We start from the raw sequence: 17,068 nt of genomic DNA on the forward strand, positions 1-17,068 counted from the left end.
GGCAGAATAGTTAGTGCACTCCGCCGGGGCTCTCCCCTCCGCAATTCTCCACCAAAACTGTGACAGACTTTTGTTACTAATTTACATGAGGCATCAGGTGGTTAAGCTGAGGTTACAGGATTGTTAAGGTAGGAGATGACGTAACATACCAAGTGTTTAAATTTTAAAGCTTTATTAATAAAATAATAAAATAACAGCGGAGAGTGCTGGGGGGGGGAGCGGGTCTCCCACGTTACTTAGAGAAAGGAAGAAAGTGTTAGTACCCCAATCCCTAACCCACTTTTATACTTACACACCCATTACTTGAGCCTGGCCGAGCCTGGGTGTAATTTAAGAAGAAGACAGGGAAGGGTGGGTGGGAGTTCTGTCCTGTGTGCACAGGTTGTTTGGCTCCACTGTGATCTCCAAGTTGCTCCAGCTTTTAGGTGGGTTTTAAGTCCCGGGCTTTTTCTGGGGGGATGCTTTGTTTAGGGACTTTTGCTTTTGGTGCTTTTGGTGCTAGTTTAAATTGTTTTTTTTATGGTGTTTTAAGTTTTTTTTAAAAAGTATTTTGGCTTTAGGGACGCAAGGCTTGGCTCCCCCTCTTGCTGTTTTGTGGGTGTTTTTAATTTTTGCAGTTTTAGACTTTGTTGTTATTTTTTTGCTGGTTTGTGCAGTTTTTTGTTCGTTTTTTTTATGGCTGCTCGGGCACATTTATGCCCCTTTTTTTTGTCTGTTAGCCAAGTTTTGGCTGTGAGCAGCGTTTTTGGGCTGGGGCCAGCGTTTTATTGTTGGACTGAGCTTGCTAGCTGTAGTGTTGAGTTAATTTCTTTTTGTTTTGTTTTCTTTTGGGTTTTTTTGTTTTTTTGCAGCTTGCAAAATAATTTTTTATTTTATATTTATTTATATTTTTGACCCTTCCCAAAATATTTTGCAATGCTTACAATAGCGTTAGCAATATATAATGCTAATTTGCATTTTTAGAGGACTTTTTAAGGGAGGGCACCATTGGAGTGTGACAACACCCCCTCTCCCCAATGGCTGGTGAGGTAAACCTGCCTTGCAACACAGTAATACGTCTTTTCCTACCTATTAAGAGCCTTGGGGTCCCACCTTGGGACCTCAACACTTTCTTGGCAGCTGTTATGGGCCTGCTGTTTGAGCCCATAGCAACTTACTCTTGGCTTCACTAAACCAAAAAATTGCCTGCCTTATAGCCATCACATCCACTAGGACAGTGTCTGAACTGCAAGCTTTGATGGCAGGCCCTCTTTAAACAGTATTTTTCAAAGACAAGGTAACTCTATGTCCACACTGTCAGACCCCAAATGTCCCCTCCCTCAGGGAGTCTCCGGGAAAGGCAGATCAGCACTGTATGTGGCTAACACTGTTGCAAGCATCACAAAGCATTTTGGGGAGGGTCCAACGTGTGAGTGGAGAGTGGAAGTTTCCTTTGCAGAATACAAGAGGCCGGGGGGAGAAAGAAGAAGAGCAGAGAACGGGTTAACTCAACACTTCAGATAGCTCCATGTGAAGATAAGTCACTGGCCTTGGCCCAAGGTCATGAGCTTGATGAGAAATCAACAGCTGTGCAGCCGTGAGAAGAGGAGAACTAAGTTGACAGAGCTGCAGAGATGGTAGCAAAAACAGTGAGAGCAAATGAGACAGCGACAGCGAAGGCCAATAGAAGGGAAAACAAAGTCTCCAGCACCGGGATGTTTTGGGAAACCGAGGAGGCCACGGCAAGCCGGTTTGGACTGGCACAAAGAGCACCAGAAGCAGAGGTCTCTGAGTGGAATACCCCCCCCCTCCCCAGGACTTAAAACCCTCCTGAAAGCTAGAGCAACTCAGAGATCAACAGCGGATCCTTGGACGACCTGGGCCCAGGAGACTACTCCCGTCCACCTTTCCCCCGCCCTTCTTCTGACGTTACACCCAGACCTGGCCAGTCGCGGTTAGTGCGTGTGTGAGTATGAAAGTGGGTTAGGGCTTGTGGCACTAACACTTTCTTTCTTCCCCTCAGTGATGTGGGCGCGTTCCCAGCACTCTCCGCTATTATTTTATTATTTTTATCAATAAAGCTTTAAAACTTAGACACTTGATGTGTTCTGTACCTCCTCCCCAAAGATCCTGCGGCATCAGCCTGATCAACTGATGCCCCGGGCAGACTGGTAACAAAAATCTGTCACAACACCCAAAGCTTGTAACCAAAGTACGGTCAACTTTTCACTTAAATCAGACAATATATCTCTTGATTTTCTTCCCAGAACTGCATTCTAGCAAAGATAAATGTCCTCATATCTTAAATGTTAGGAGGGTGCTGGCCTTCTACCACAACAGGACAAAGCCTTAGACAGACTCCTCATCTCTTTGGATCCTATTCTGATCATGTGAAGGGTCATGCACGATCAGCAGAGCTGATCTCTCAGTGGATTACTTCCTGCATTACAATGGCATATGCAGTAGCCAATGCTCCTTCTCCATGAAGACCGTTAGCCCATTCTACAAGGGCCAAAGTAACATCAGTTACCTTCCTAAAAGATATTCCTATACTGGGCATTTGTTGGGCTGCTACTTGGTCCTCAGTGCATCTGTTTTCTTGGCACTGTGTGGTCAGCCACATCTGGATCTGATGTGAACTTTGGCAAAGTAGAATGCAATCATTGTTTAGCTAGATTATGAGACTGCTTGTGCATCACCAGAGTGGAATACATGTCTGCAACCATTTGAATAAGAAAAGACTGTTACTTAACTGTGTCAGTAATTGTTGTTCTTCAACAGGTGGGGCAGGCATGTACTCCACCCTTGAGCCCTTGTGCATTGGTGTCTTAAGCCAACTTCTCTAATGAGAAGGAACCAAGGGGGGTTGGGGATGGTCAAGGTGGTGATGCTCTTATATAGCCTCAGGAGAGGGCACAAGGACATGTAGGGCACACGGAAACATAGGACCTTTGTTTGCCAGAAGCTGGGAACGGATAATGGAGGATGGATCACTTGATGATTACCTGTTCTGTTCATTCCCTCTGGGGCATGAGACATTGACCACTGTTGAAAGACAGGATACTGGGCTAGATGGACCTTTGGTCTGACCCAGTATGGCCGTTCTTATGTTCTCCACCCTGATTAGTAATGCTGTGTGTGGGGAAAAAGATTCTGGTTCCAGTGCATTTGGCACAAACACTCCTGAATGGTATACACATCTGCACCCACATCTTGAACAATAACAGTGACTGAAGAGTAACAGTCTTCTGATCTTGACAATTCCCGGTTTCTCTCTCTCTCGTAACAGTGTGGACAAAATTCAACCCTAGAATTACCCCTCACCTTTGTATCAAAATCACCTTTGGATGAATTTCTCATGGACATAAATAGTCATTATGCCCCTCCCATCTTCCTCCAGAAAGATTTGTCCTTTTCCCCCCTATTTGTGAGTCAAGTCTTTAGCCATACTGTGCCACCCATTCAAGATTATAGGTGTCTGATATTGTCAAGGAGAGTGTCATATGGGACCATTTCAAAGACTTAGATCTGGGATCGGCAACATTTGGCACACAGCCCACCAGGATAAGCCCCCTGGCAGGCCGGGCCGGTTTGTTTACCTGCCGCGTCCACAGGTTCAGCTGATCACAGGCCAATGGGGGCCACGGGAAATGGCAGCCAGCACATCCTCGGCCCGCGCTGCTTCCCGTAGCCCCCATTGGCCTGGAGTGGTGAACCGCGGCCAATATGGGAGCCGTGATCGGCCGAACCTGCAGATGCAGCAGGTAAACAAACCAGCCCGGCCCAGCCCGCCATGCGGCTTACCCTGGTGGGCTGTGTGCCAAACATTGCTGATCCCTGACTTAGGTGATAGCTAATAACAACAACAACAACAACAACAAAAACAACAAATCCACCACTTTCCCATGCCTACCATCTTAGTTATTGCTAAGCAGCATTTTCTGTTATTTGGAACCCATGCTTCTTATTGCTCATTTATTTTCATCTATGGTAGATGCTTACTGTTTCCTAATTATTTGCTGAATGATTTTATGTTACAGAAGTCCAACTCGTAGAATACTATATGGTCTCCTTTTCTCTCTCTTCGGAAATTAGTATATATTTTCTGTTTCTATTTGCTATTTTTCTGTCTTGATGGTTCTCCTGCTATTCCTTCAAGAATCCCACAGTTAATTTTATTTAATCTTGATTTCTGCATACCTCAGGGCTATCTTTTCTCAACAAAATTAAAGTTAATGGGAGCTTTGCTATTGTACAGATGGCATGGTTGGTGTAAACAGTGACTATCCTATTATAATTATGCCCTCTGACTTGTGTCATTATTAAACCTTCATTCACCATTATTTGTATCTCTTTCTCATTAAAGATCAATAAAAGACACTTATTAAATATCTCAGACATTTCAGTGTTTGATTTCCATTATCTAATATTAGGGTTTTTTTTCACTTAATGTGGAATTGCTTGTTTAGTTTGATTCCTTTAGTTATTAGTGTATAGTCTTGCATTTTTACCTAACTGATTTTGCTGCAGCAGCTGCATAACTGCCTCCGTATAGTTTAACTTCACCTTTTTAAAAACTATGCCAAAATGCAGTAATTCACATTATAGACTGGCAGCTTGCAAAATCATAGATAGAACACAGTTGTTGTTTGTTATGGAAGTATTAAAAAAAAACAACTCTGAAAGTCAACCCTAGAAAATATCTACTTTAATTTGTAATATATATTATTTAAATGTATCTATTTCCTTTTCCAATGTTCATCAAGTAAATTAAAATAATTATTTCCTAGAAATGTTAAAAGCCCAATTTCTGTGCAGAGAAAAATTTTGTGGACAAACTGTATATTCCTTAAGATGATGGTTTGTAAGGATGATGCCAATTTATACAATATGCAGTTTATACATTTATAAATGTGCTCAATAGCAGTACTGTAGCATCTCTGTGCTACAGTCTCCTCAACAGAAAAGAGCAGAAGTTTAATGTGAGAAGTTAAGTGTTGGAGGACTCCAATATAAAGCAGGGTTGATTAAACTTAGTGATACCCAGAGTGGCTCCAGAGCATGCCTGGAGCCTAAGAATAGCTTCTGATTTGTTTAATTTTTTTATGGCCTGACTTTCAAAGGTGCTCAGAACCTGCTATTATGATTAACTTAATGGGATTGGTGGGTACTCAGTACTTCTGAAACCCAGCCATTAATATTTTTTGTAAAGTAATTTCAGATTTCCATGAAACAGAAGTTTCTATAGAAGGGCAAAATAGTATATAGATATAAATCTAAAATCTAAAATCAGTGCACACCACCATGGTATTTACTTGTTCCAATACTTCCATTATCCTTCATAGACTAAGCAAAATTTATTTATTGTCTGAGTTCCTCAAAATGTAAAACCTGCATTAGGGCTCCAATCTAGCAAAACACTTAAGCACAGTCTCAACTGTAAGCCTGTGAATAGCCAACGGAACTAATAAATATTAAAGGAAATGCTCTGCTAAACTTGGGCCTCAATCAATTGTGTTCTCAAACTGCAGTTATATACAGATAGTGGCCACTGATCACATTTTAGGATACAAGCTACATTTGGTCCTCTAAAGGAATCCTAACTATGATCATCTTGAGTTCATCTAATATATATAGAAAACTATGCTCTTCATTCCTCTCCCTGCAGGATCCTAGCTCTTTCATGACTATACAGAGATTTATTTACATAAATAAAGCCTTTATATTTCCTTGGATAAAGAAAAATACATCTACCACTGAGGCCATGTCTATCCTACAGAGTTAAGTCAACTATAGTTTCATCGGTGATCATAAGCTGCTTTAATTACATTGGTCGTGTATGTCCACACAACGCTCCTTGTGTCAGTGGAGCACATCCACAGAGAAAGCATTGCATTGTGGGTAGCTATCCCACTGTGCAACACAGGCACCACCCTTTGCCACCCTCTGCCACTGGGAGCTCTGGGAATGGATTAGAGTGCATGATGGCAGCATGCTCACTGTCCCATGATGCAGGTCTTTCCGTCCCATCATTCCGTGGGCTTCTGCCTTTGTGTTGTGCCATTTTTGAACAGCCCTTCTAAACTGTGCAGCCACCATCTCTGCCTGAAAACATGGATACTGAACTGCTGACCAATCTGGTGATGAGCATTATGAACACAACATGGCTGGTCCTGCAGTATTTCATAAGCTGTGAAATAGAAAGTGAGTTGGTGGTGCCTGCCCTGCTGTGTGCCATGGAAAGAAATAATTTAAGATTGCTGCTGGCATTCATGGAGCAGCTGCATATGGTGGACCATCGGTACTGGACTCTGGAAAAAAGTGCTGAGAGATGGGATCACATTGTGATGCATGTATGGGATGATGTGCAGTGGCTGCATAACTTTCGGATGCCACCTTGAATGACCCCTGTAGTGCTTGCTTCCTGAACATTAATTGTGTTGAGAAAATATTATTGCCTATAGCCATTGTGTTTGAATGTTAGCACCAATGAACATGTGTATGATACAAATAAAGACTCATTTTATTTCAAAGCGTAAAATTTAATAGGACAAAACACAATATTTTTTGTCAAACAGGGGACATGGCATTGAGGAAATGTCTCTCCATTACAGCTCTCACAGTTGCGTGCAACTCCAGCTTTCACTGTGAAACCAGTCCCTAGGGGTGGAGTGCAAGGGGTACTGCGAGGGACTGGGAACAAGTGCGGAATGTGGCGGGGGAATTTGCAGAGGGCATGGAACAGAGTTCTGTATTGGCTGCAGGGGAAGTTGTGCAGAGATGTGATCAGACTGCAGCATAATGAGGGACCTGAGCATTTCTGTCTGGCCCTCCAGTAGATTTATCATCTGCTCCAGCCCCTGTCTCCTTTCCAGGCTATCCAGACTGAGTTTTTCATTAATTGTCTCCCTTCACACACTTGCTTCACTATCTGCTATATCGGTTGACTGAAGCACTTTGCAAAACATCCTCCGTACTCCTCCTGGTCCTCCTTCTTATCTGATGGAGGTGCTCCGCCAGTGTGGAGAAGTGTGTCCTCCAGGGCACATCTGCAGAAGCCAAAGAAATAACCAACAAAGACAGTACTGTGAGTGCACTCACAGCCCTGAAGCACAAAAGTGACACACACCTCTTTTTCATTGTCTCTTGGCTAGCCCACAGCTCTGTGTGAGTCCCAAATATGGGTTCATTGGGGGATGACAGCATGGGAAGGGGGAACGGGGCAAGAAGGGACAAAGGGTCTGGGTGGTTGGTGAAAGAGATTGCTACAAGTGCCTAGGAAGACTATTCTGACTATTGGTGCTCTTTTCCACAGGCTAGGATAATTGAACCCGATATCTCACTCCTAAGTGTAAACCAGGGTGCAAGGGTGCATCTCCTTCATGGGTGGGGCTTCAGACTAGCTCCATATGATTCTCGCTTGTGTACTGCTCTGGTCCTTGCAGAAATAATTTCCGGGTGGCACAGCAAATTTTTGTACAGTGAGGAGAGAAACAAGGCAGCTCTGCCAAAGAACCTTTGGCAGAAGATTGCAGAATACCTATCAAAGTTTCCTAGAGATCTCTATGGAGGAGTCTTGTGTACATTAACAAACTTTTCCACCGGGTCCCCACAGCATAGCTGCATAGGCTCATTTGTTAATTTCTGTCTCTTATCCTTCTTCTACCGTATAACAAAGTACACAGTCTCCTCTCACCATGTGGTGTCAAAGCAAAATGCATGCTTACCAAAACGTGCATCCCCTGCTTCATGCACGCTGGAGTTCCTGGGCTGTCTAGACACCCCCTTCCCCCGAGTCAAAAAGAGGCCCTGACTCCCTGTGCCACTGGATGACCCTGTCGTGTGTTCCACTTCCTCATCGACCACTTTGTCTTCTTGGATGACTCTGCTGGGTGCTGCCTCCAGGCCCCCCAAAGTATCCCTGGAGCTCTTGGCAGTGGAGGTGGAGTCGCTGACGAGGATGGCATGCAGCTCCTTGTAGAAGCGGTATGTCTCTGGCACCACACCAGAGTGACGGTTGGCCTCCCTTGCCTTCTGGTACATCTGCCTCAGCTCCTTGATCTTAGCATGGCACTGCTGTGTGTCCCTTTCATGCCCCTTCTTCTGCATGCCACTAGCAATTAACCTGTAGGTATCAAAGTTAAGCTGCAACTGCATAGCTTTCTCTCCCCAAAGATCCACTAGACCAGGGATCAGCAAACTTTGGCCCCCGGGCAGGACGGGCCAGTTTGTTTACCTGCCAGGTTCAGCCGATGGCAGCTCCCACTGGCTGCGGTTTGCCACTCCAGGCCAATGGGGGCTACATAAGCAAGCACAGTGTCTACAGGGACACTATGTTGCTCTAACTACATTGCAAAAAGACCTATGCCTCTTCACAAGGTGGTTTTATTATGTCAGAGTCGCAGGGGAGTTACATCGGTGTGAGGAGCATTTCAGTATGTACACCTCCAGTGTTTTGTCAACAAAACTGTGTAGTGGAGACAAAGCCTAAATTGCTTTCAAAGATGTAAGTAGCATGCATAATAAGAATCATATCTGCATACAGATAAGCGATAGATAAGTCTATTTCTACTACTACTAAGGAGCTGAAGGTTTTGAAAGTAAATCCCATTGAGCTTAAGAATGAGGTCCTTGAGCAAGATGTCCACACCCTGTGAGAGGACTCTTTACAAATCTCTCCTTGAAGTGTTTCTTTCACATCCTTGCATCCAAGAAAAAGGATTTTGCAATTTTGTGAATCAAGAAAGTGGAAACACCTGCCAACCCTTTAGATTCTAAGAATTAGTGGGGTAAGCGTATGTAGATGTTGGAACCCACTGTATGGATTATAGGATCCCACTCCCTCATAGTAGCATGGCTCCCTTAGGAGGCTGGGTGTTGCTGGCAGTATCCAACATGGTGGCGCATTGTCCCCTCAGAGCAGTAGGAGAGGAATCATTGAGAAGTTAAGGCTTCTAGAAGCAGCACTGCTTCCTGTGTCAATTCCCCAGGGAAGCAAACCCAAGGAGACTACCAGATCCTAACAACTTTTATCTGGTCTATACCCCATTGGTATCCAGATCCCAAGACAGGGATGGAGTCTGCTGCAAAGGCACCCTCCCCCCTTCAGCATTCCTGTCCAAATTATATGTGCTTCTGCTCCAGTCTGCTAATAGAAATAGAGGCGCCTCTATCATGGGATCACAGTAAGTAGTGGTATCATGCCTACTGGATCAGAGAGTCCATTCTCCCTACAGGAACAGGCTACAGGGCTCCATGTGAGGCCTTGCCAATTTTTTTCTGTCAACTGTTTTTTTGTAGCAGAAATGGTGTTGATTAAACAAAATTTTACGCAAAAAGTGGCTTTCTGCCAAAAATTACATTTTTTGTTGTAGAAAATCCAAATGCCTGAAAAAACAAAATATTTTCCTTTAGGTATTCCACCACAGAGCCTCATGGGAGTTATCTCATTTGATAGATCCTTTTTGGAAAAAGAGTAAGTAAAAGATGAGAAGACCTTTGGAACAACTCTCTTTCTCTATTTGTAGCTGCGTGTACTTTTCCAGTCTGCCTAGATTTGTTTATTGTTGGAGTAAAACAAACAACCCCCACCACACACACACTATAACTGAAATCTCTTCTTTTTTTAAAATATATTGGGTACCATTTATGGCCCAAGTGATTTGGACTGATATTTGTGTTACTTCTATAAATCACCTATGCAGCTCTTTTAGAAAACCAATAAAAGTACCTCCCTTGTGTTGTTGCTGTGCCTCAGAAATGATTGTGCAGCTGCCACAGAGCAATAAATAAGAACATATATAATTATGTTGCCTGCCTGTGGTGTATATTCAGTATGTAAAGGATCTCTTGCCTAATAGTTGTAGATCTGCCCCTTTCCTACCTACTGAATATATCAGAACAACCTGTAGGAGTTGCTCTAATCCACGTCTGGCTAGGTCCCCCACAATAGACAATTTGCGAGTCTAGAAGTGCCAGAGCACAGTGATCTTTGGCCACACCCATGCCCAAATTGCCTAAGAATGTGTCCCTTATACCTGGTGGGGAACTGGAAGTATAGAGCCTTCCTACATCAGATTTATGCCACTTTGCGATTCCTCCTATATTGAAGGAGTGGAAAAGGGAACAAAGTCACATCCAGAATCTGGTGCAATGAGTACTCCAAAATCCTACTTAAAAAAAGCCCTGCTGTAACATATGCTCAGGTATTTGTTAAGGGACATATAATGTGATGTGCAGGCCATTGAACAGTTCTTTCTCAATTGCCCAAAGCCTCATTTAATGGGTTTTGTCACTATTGTGACAAGGACTAAATTATATATTTTAACTGTGGGATTAATGCCAACAAAATGCATTGTATTTAATCGTGTGTGTTTGGACAACACGTTGGCAGATTAATTCTAATATAGGTACATGTAAAGTAATGCATATTGGGGAGAAAGTATTGAGATTTTGTATTCATGCTAGTGCACTTGGAATGGGACAACTGCAAACTACCCCACTAATAAAATTTATCCTGGATCTGAAGAGACTTGGCCTCTGTGCCAAGACTGCTCACTGAACAGCAGCTTTGATTATGCCATTTTCTTGTTTTTAAATGTGGAAACTCATCCCCTTGATCACTGCTTCATTTCCCATACGGCAGTTGAACAATCATTAAGCAGCACCAAATTTTAGTCACTGACTTGCTGTCATACTGCCTTGGGCCACATTCAAACAAATGATCCTGAGGCAAGAGGCTCCATGTCTGGAACCACCCAGACTTTTGTTTTTCAACCATGACACATATTCCCTTTAATATGGAGCTACTGTACTTAAATATCCCTGATATCTTATTACCCGTAATAGACCCTCTCATCTTTATGAAAACAAGTTCCTGTGTTTTTCCCTGACTGGATACGGACAATGAGTTCTTCATTACTTTAAGCCAATATATCTGGATGACTCTTCATCGAAAAAGTTCTCCTTAGAGACTGGGATGGGTTACATGCAACTTACAGCCATCTTTTCCTGCAGATGGCTAGCCTGAAGCTACCCCAATATATTTATTGAATCTCATCCCACTGAATGCTTTACATAGAGAAATCAGCACAGTGTTCTTAAAATAATTTACACTAAATCCAATCAAGAGTCTGTGTCTAACTACTACTGTAATCTCCTCTCTACTAGGGGACAGCCCGGAGACAGTTAATGATGCCTGAAAAGTGGGTGGCATTGGCTGGGATGGGGCATTACTAGGGATGTGTAGGTTCAGCCACTGGCTGGGCTCCTATGGAGCTCCCAATTAAGCTAAAGTTGCCCTCCCTCCGTTGAGCTGAGTAGAAACACTGCCTACCAATACAAAGGGAAGATTACTTTATAGGGCACAATAATCCTCACTGGTGCAGAGGTGAAAGTTGCACCTCTGTCCCATTAATAGTGGATCTGACCCTTCATGTTGATCCGTGGGAACAATCCATTCTTATGACTTTCATATAAATTATATAGAACCTTGCTATTGATTTCTTAAAAAGGCTAAGAAATCATTCAATAGTTGAGCAAAACTGTCTGGCAAAATTCCCATAGATGTCATTTGGATTTTTGTTGAAGCAAGGACTGAATAGCTAGGATATCTAATTTTTGTCTTGCTTGTTTGCATTTGCATCTTCCAAAAACTTCCAACAATAAACTTTATGAAAGCTTTGTAACTAGAGATACTTTTCTTCCCCCCTAAATGTATTTGCTATTACAGTGCAAGGCCTTTAAGGTGGTACAAGGATATATCATGGGAACAACTGGAAAATGTAAGAAAGGGAAATTGTAAGCTGAATATCAAGAAAAACTTACCGATACTGAAATATATTAGACTATTAGAGTCTCCCCAGGGAAGTGTAAAAGGACCCTTACTTAGCACAATTAAAACAAGGCTGGGAAAGCACTAGAAAAATGTAGTGCAGGAAATGGAGGATGGACTTTAGGTATTTACTATCTCTAAATTTTATTTCTGTGGTTACAAGGAACAAACAAACAAAAAAGCATGAAAAAACATGAAAAAAAACATGAAAGATGTTTGGTATCTGTAATTGTGCTCTAGTTAGAGTCAAAACAGAGGCACTGCAAGATTGGGGAATACACCTCAGCTGTCCCACATTATAAACCTACCAACAGCCCAAACAAAATAAGGTGTTCTCTTTTTTGTGTGTATAAAGGATGGATCTAGTGTTAGCTTCACTAGGGCCCCTCTCTAAGTTTTGAGCTGTAGCTGGATGAATACTGAAGAAAAAGTGCTCGTGGCATTCACTTGAATAAAAAACATAAATCTGTGGTGACAGTCAGGAAGCAGTGGGTAATAGAGCAAACTGCTGTATATGGCCATGGTGCAGCCACACCCAGAGTAGTGTTTTAAGTAGTCGTCTACTTTATTAGCAGAAATGATTTAATAGCTCTTTATATATTACTTCATGGTGTTTTTCCTGAAGTTCCATGCCAGCCACTCTCCCTGATCTGGCACAGACAGCCTGACGATATGCTGAGTTCCTGCTGTGAGAGCACCTTAGGGACTGCTAGCACAACCTGTTTGTTACCATCTCCATCTCCACTGACACCTTTCTCCCCAAAACAAAGTGCCCCTGCAGGTATGGCAGAGGAGGAAAGAGATTATTGTCAAACAAAACATATAAAATACTAACTGAGTAGGAAACTCTCACTTTGATGCTCCGTGCTGAGTAACACCAGCCCTGCCTCAATCTATCACAAAGAGAAGCAAGAAGTTTGGGGAGGAAAGAAGAGCTGAAAATGAGTGAACCTTATTAGGAGCCTCTTTCCTTCTGTCAAGCCATGAGCCTCCTGTGTAGCCATGGGTTTCTGCACTAATAGGAGGGAGAGCTGCTAGCAAAGAACTCGCATGCAGAGGAATGATTTTAACCAGAAATACAGAATGATGAAGCAGAAGTTATAGAAGTCTGATTTTTGCTAAACCAATAAAACCTATCATAATGTAATTAGTTTGCACTAACAGGTCTTTTGGATCTCTCCTTTTGAATATCAGAAAGATATTTGGCAGGTTGACAGGTGAATCTTCTGTTCAAAAGGAGAGAGTGTATTTTTGTTCACTTAGACCTGCTACTTTAAAATGTACTTCTTCCTGCTTTAATCAACATAAGAACAGATGTTCTTGTAGTAGCATGATGACCAAGCCTATTGTCTTTTTCAAGTGATAGCAAGCAAGTTCACGAACTTGGAGGACTGTAGTATCAAATTTACCCTAGGTGCAACTAGTCTGTTCTCAGCTATTTGTGTACAAGAAATTGAGTGTTTCCATTTTACATAAGACATAGTAAAATGAACCAGCAGGCACCACTCAACGAGATGGGGAGGAGACCCCCAATGACAGTACTGTGCTTTTAGTCAAAGAAATTAATCTGCTTTTATTGAGGGCTTAGTTTGATCCTTATTATTTTGCCGCCTGGGGTTTTCTAAATGTTCATATCTCCCTCTACCACCTCCTCTGATTCTGAATCCTGATGCACGTGTTCTGACGACAATTTCTGCCTGGAACAACAGTGACAAGAATCAGATTGCAACCTTTACTATGCAGTAGTTCCATTATTGGAAGCCCAAGTTGGTGAGTGGCCATGCCAACTTTTATTATTACTTTTTTATATGAAATGGAAGCACTCAATTTCTTCTAAATGAAGAGTAGAAAATAGCAGACTTGTGTTTAATGGGCAGGACCAATTCAAAAATCATTTAACAAACAGCCCATTCTCTTCCTTCGCATTTTGAAAATATACTTATTTACTGTGCACCGAAGGAATAAAAAAAGACGATTTATCAGAGGGACTTTACATATTGTGACAAAGTGCAGACAAAGTACAATAGTGGCAAGTCTTCTATGCACTACACTAGCTAGCATCCCATCCATTATGGGATAATGAAGATGTGAGATGTGAAAAAAAGCTCTCTCAAAAGATCTGTGAGCTGGTTCAGCTTCCATCTAAAATGACCATCAGAGCTGTATCTCAATCTTTCTATTTTGATCTTCTCTGCGATGTGACGCTATATAAATGCACACAATACTCTTATACAGTTATCCTTTGCTAAGTAATATGGAAATAATTTGACATTTATTTGGATTTCTAGAGCCTTTAAGTTAGAATGAAAACAATTCAGCCTCACCTCTCACAGCTATGACTATAGAAAGACATCCTTGGTTGTTCCTCTTCTTTCAGCATATGTAGTATAAGCCATCTTGAGTGCATATCAGGAGAATGCAGAGCAAGGTAATTAGATGAAGTCAATTGCACAATTATTTTTAATAAGTTGGGTGCTATAGATGACAATTTATGGACACCCTTCTAATACCAAGCTAGAACAATTGCTTTTAGTTACTTTCGTATCATAGGCCTAACAATTTAAATAACATCATGAAATTTAACTGATGAATTGCTGAGAAACAAGTACGTTAACGCCTTTCCTTCTGTGAAAGATGAAAGTGTAGTTCTTACATAAAGTGGAAATTCACTGAGTTGTTTTGCCTGAACTGTGAATTGTGTGTGGGGGATCAGGCTTCTCAAATACTAGTGCTCTATTTTCCATTTGCCTGGTAAGTTCTTCAGTGTGAGGCTTGGGGGGCAGGGGCGGGGGTCGGGGGCGCAGTAGGAGGACCTGACTGAAAATCCCACCACCAATTTGGGAATTCATATGTCCAGTGCTTATTGGCACTAAAGCCCATTGAACTCGATGGATTCAGTGCTGCTTTGGATTAGGCCCTGACTTTGCAAGACAACAGTGTTCTCATCCAGTGATTTGATTTTTTTTTTCTCTTTCATATTAGGGGTGATCCCAGGAGCAGCTAAGAGATGGAAGAAGAAAATGGAGTGCAGAATGATGTTCAGAACAGAACTTTTAACATGTAGAAAACTTGGATCTCCAAAAATATGCATTTTTGGTCATTGCTAGCATATATGTGTGTGGTGTGCGGAAGAGGAAAGAAATGTAATATATTAGATATATCAATAAAGTGATATTTTTGGAAAGTTAACATTTAGCCATTAGACACCAGTGCAAACCAAACAAGTTGTATGTAATTTTACAAAATTGTGTGAGAATGCTCAGCCATTCTCTGATATCTGATGTCATTCCCACAAAATTCTTCAATTTCACAGAAGAACACCAAGACTATGATGTTCATTTTTTCAATTAAAATAAATGAACAAGTAATAAAAGGGATTCATTTTTATGAAACCATCAAAAGCCAAAATTTTCCAGTTTCTCTTGACATGTAAAACTTTTTGGAACATATCTATGATAAATTCATTACTCTCCCCCCATAGCTTCAGAGGCAGAGATAAATAGAGATGATGGGCATGGGCAGATTTAGCAACAAAACAGGCAAAAAGGAAAGGGGAGAAACATGTCTAACACAGCAAGGTGTTGATCATCTTCTATCTAAGCACTTGGAATTTAAGAAACTCAGAATCATGTCAGATTATGCCCATACGTAGAACCTTTTAAAATGGTTGACTGTTGCTATTTATAAGTAGCTAGAGATCCAAACATTCTCTAGCAAGCATTTACTAAAACACTGTTCATATATATAGGGACAACAATGCAGCACCAAACTTCAGTCCTGTGTGACTACATCAGCAAGACCAGAATGGTAGTCGATAGTCTATATTAATCTTTATGTTTTCACAGCAATCAAAGAGATAAGCAAGATAAAACATAAAATACTCTTGCTGGAAGGCTGCAACGTAACACTACTTTATTTCTCAGAATTCAGAACAACAACACACAAGAACCCAACAATAGAGAGAGACAAATCAGACAGATCAGACAAATCAGAGAGAGGCATGCTTGTTCTGGGCTGACTAGTGATTGACTCTGATTGTACACTTCCCTACAGAGCCCTTTAGCTTGGAAGGAGAACCAGGACAACCTACTCTTGGAACTGCAGAGCAGTCGACAATACAGCACAATCTCTGTTTTCAATCTCTTTCCCCAAAAGTGAAATTTGGCTCTAGTTACCAGTTCAAATGCCTATGAGATACAGATATGCCCATTGTTCTACAGTGTATGTCTGCAGTACTGTGTGTGAGTCACTGATGAGTCTTCTGTAGATCATGCTAATCTTTTAAATTAGGATCTAATTATGACCTATGGAAGAAAAGTACTTGATCATGTCTTGCAAAATCTATTGCTTGCTTGAATGTTTGCACTTGTAAACTATCATGCATTCAGAATTGTGCATGGATATAGCATAGCAGCCACTTTGGATATTTTGGCTTGGGGGAAGAAGGTAGCAAGAGTGAGAGCAACACAGACAGTCACCTATTCATAATTGATTATAGATAGTGACACATCACATCAATGAGGGATGGAAGTAATCAAAAACATATACGGTTTGATTCCAAATTCTTAATAATAAGCACCTGTATAATGCTTTTCATTCATAGATCTCAAAATGTTTTTACAAAGGAGCGTCCACATCATTATTCCCATTTTGCAGCAGGGTAAACTGAAGCACAAAGAGATTATTTATAAGTGACTTGCCCAAGGTCACACACCAAACTAGAGCCAGAGCTAGGAATAGAACTAAGGTTTTCCACCTGTCATCCACTGGACTCTCCTGCCTTCCTAGCACTGGGATTTGTATGAGCTGTCAATTCAAGATTCTCCTAGTCAATCATCCCTTCAGAACAGGGAGCCAAGTGGGGTTTCACATGCGTTAGTAGGTACATGGAAGCAACAAATGACAGATCTTTCCAATGAGAGAAGAGCAAGTGACAGCCCAGATAAGAGTGGACTCCATCACTTTAAAGTCACTTTCATGCTGTTTGCTATCATGATTGGCCACCAGAGTCCCAGGAACAGGCTCTGGATGACTGAAAAAAATAGACCCATCCCATTATTAAAGGCCTGGTAATGGAAGAGATGTCAATGAGATAGGAGGCAACCCGCATTTGCTGCATCACTGGTGATGAACCTCTCCTCTGCTGCCCTACTACTGGATCTGTAATGGTGAGCTTTTTTCCCCTCTTTCTCCCTTGAGGAGGAGTCAAATAAAGATTTAAGTGGAATTTGGGGAAGATAGAATGAAGCAAGGTAG

At 41.8% G+C, this 17,068-nt stretch overlaps 1 long non-coding RNA gene across 1 annotated transcript in view; it reads left to right on the forward strand.

Moving 5' to 3' along the window:
• The window catches only part of LOC311525830, a 75,188-nt gene extending 60,263 nt beyond the window's left edge, over window positions 1-14,925 (forward strand). Inside the window, exon 3 of the long non-coding RNA XR_014712870.1 lies at window positions 14,795-14,925. This is a non-coding gene — a long non-coding RNA (uncharacterized lncRNA). The remainder of the gene's footprint in view (window positions 1-14,794) is intronic.
• The last annotated feature ends 2,143 nt before the right edge of the window (window positions 14,926-17,068 follow it).

Source organism: Lepidochelys olivacea (genome assembly GCF_965140295.1).
Source record: "Lepidochelys olivacea isolate rLepOli2 genome assembly, chromosome: 1".
Taxonomy (NCBI): domain Eukaryota; kingdom Metazoa; phylum Chordata; order Testudines; family Cheloniidae; genus Lepidochelys; species Lepidochelys olivacea.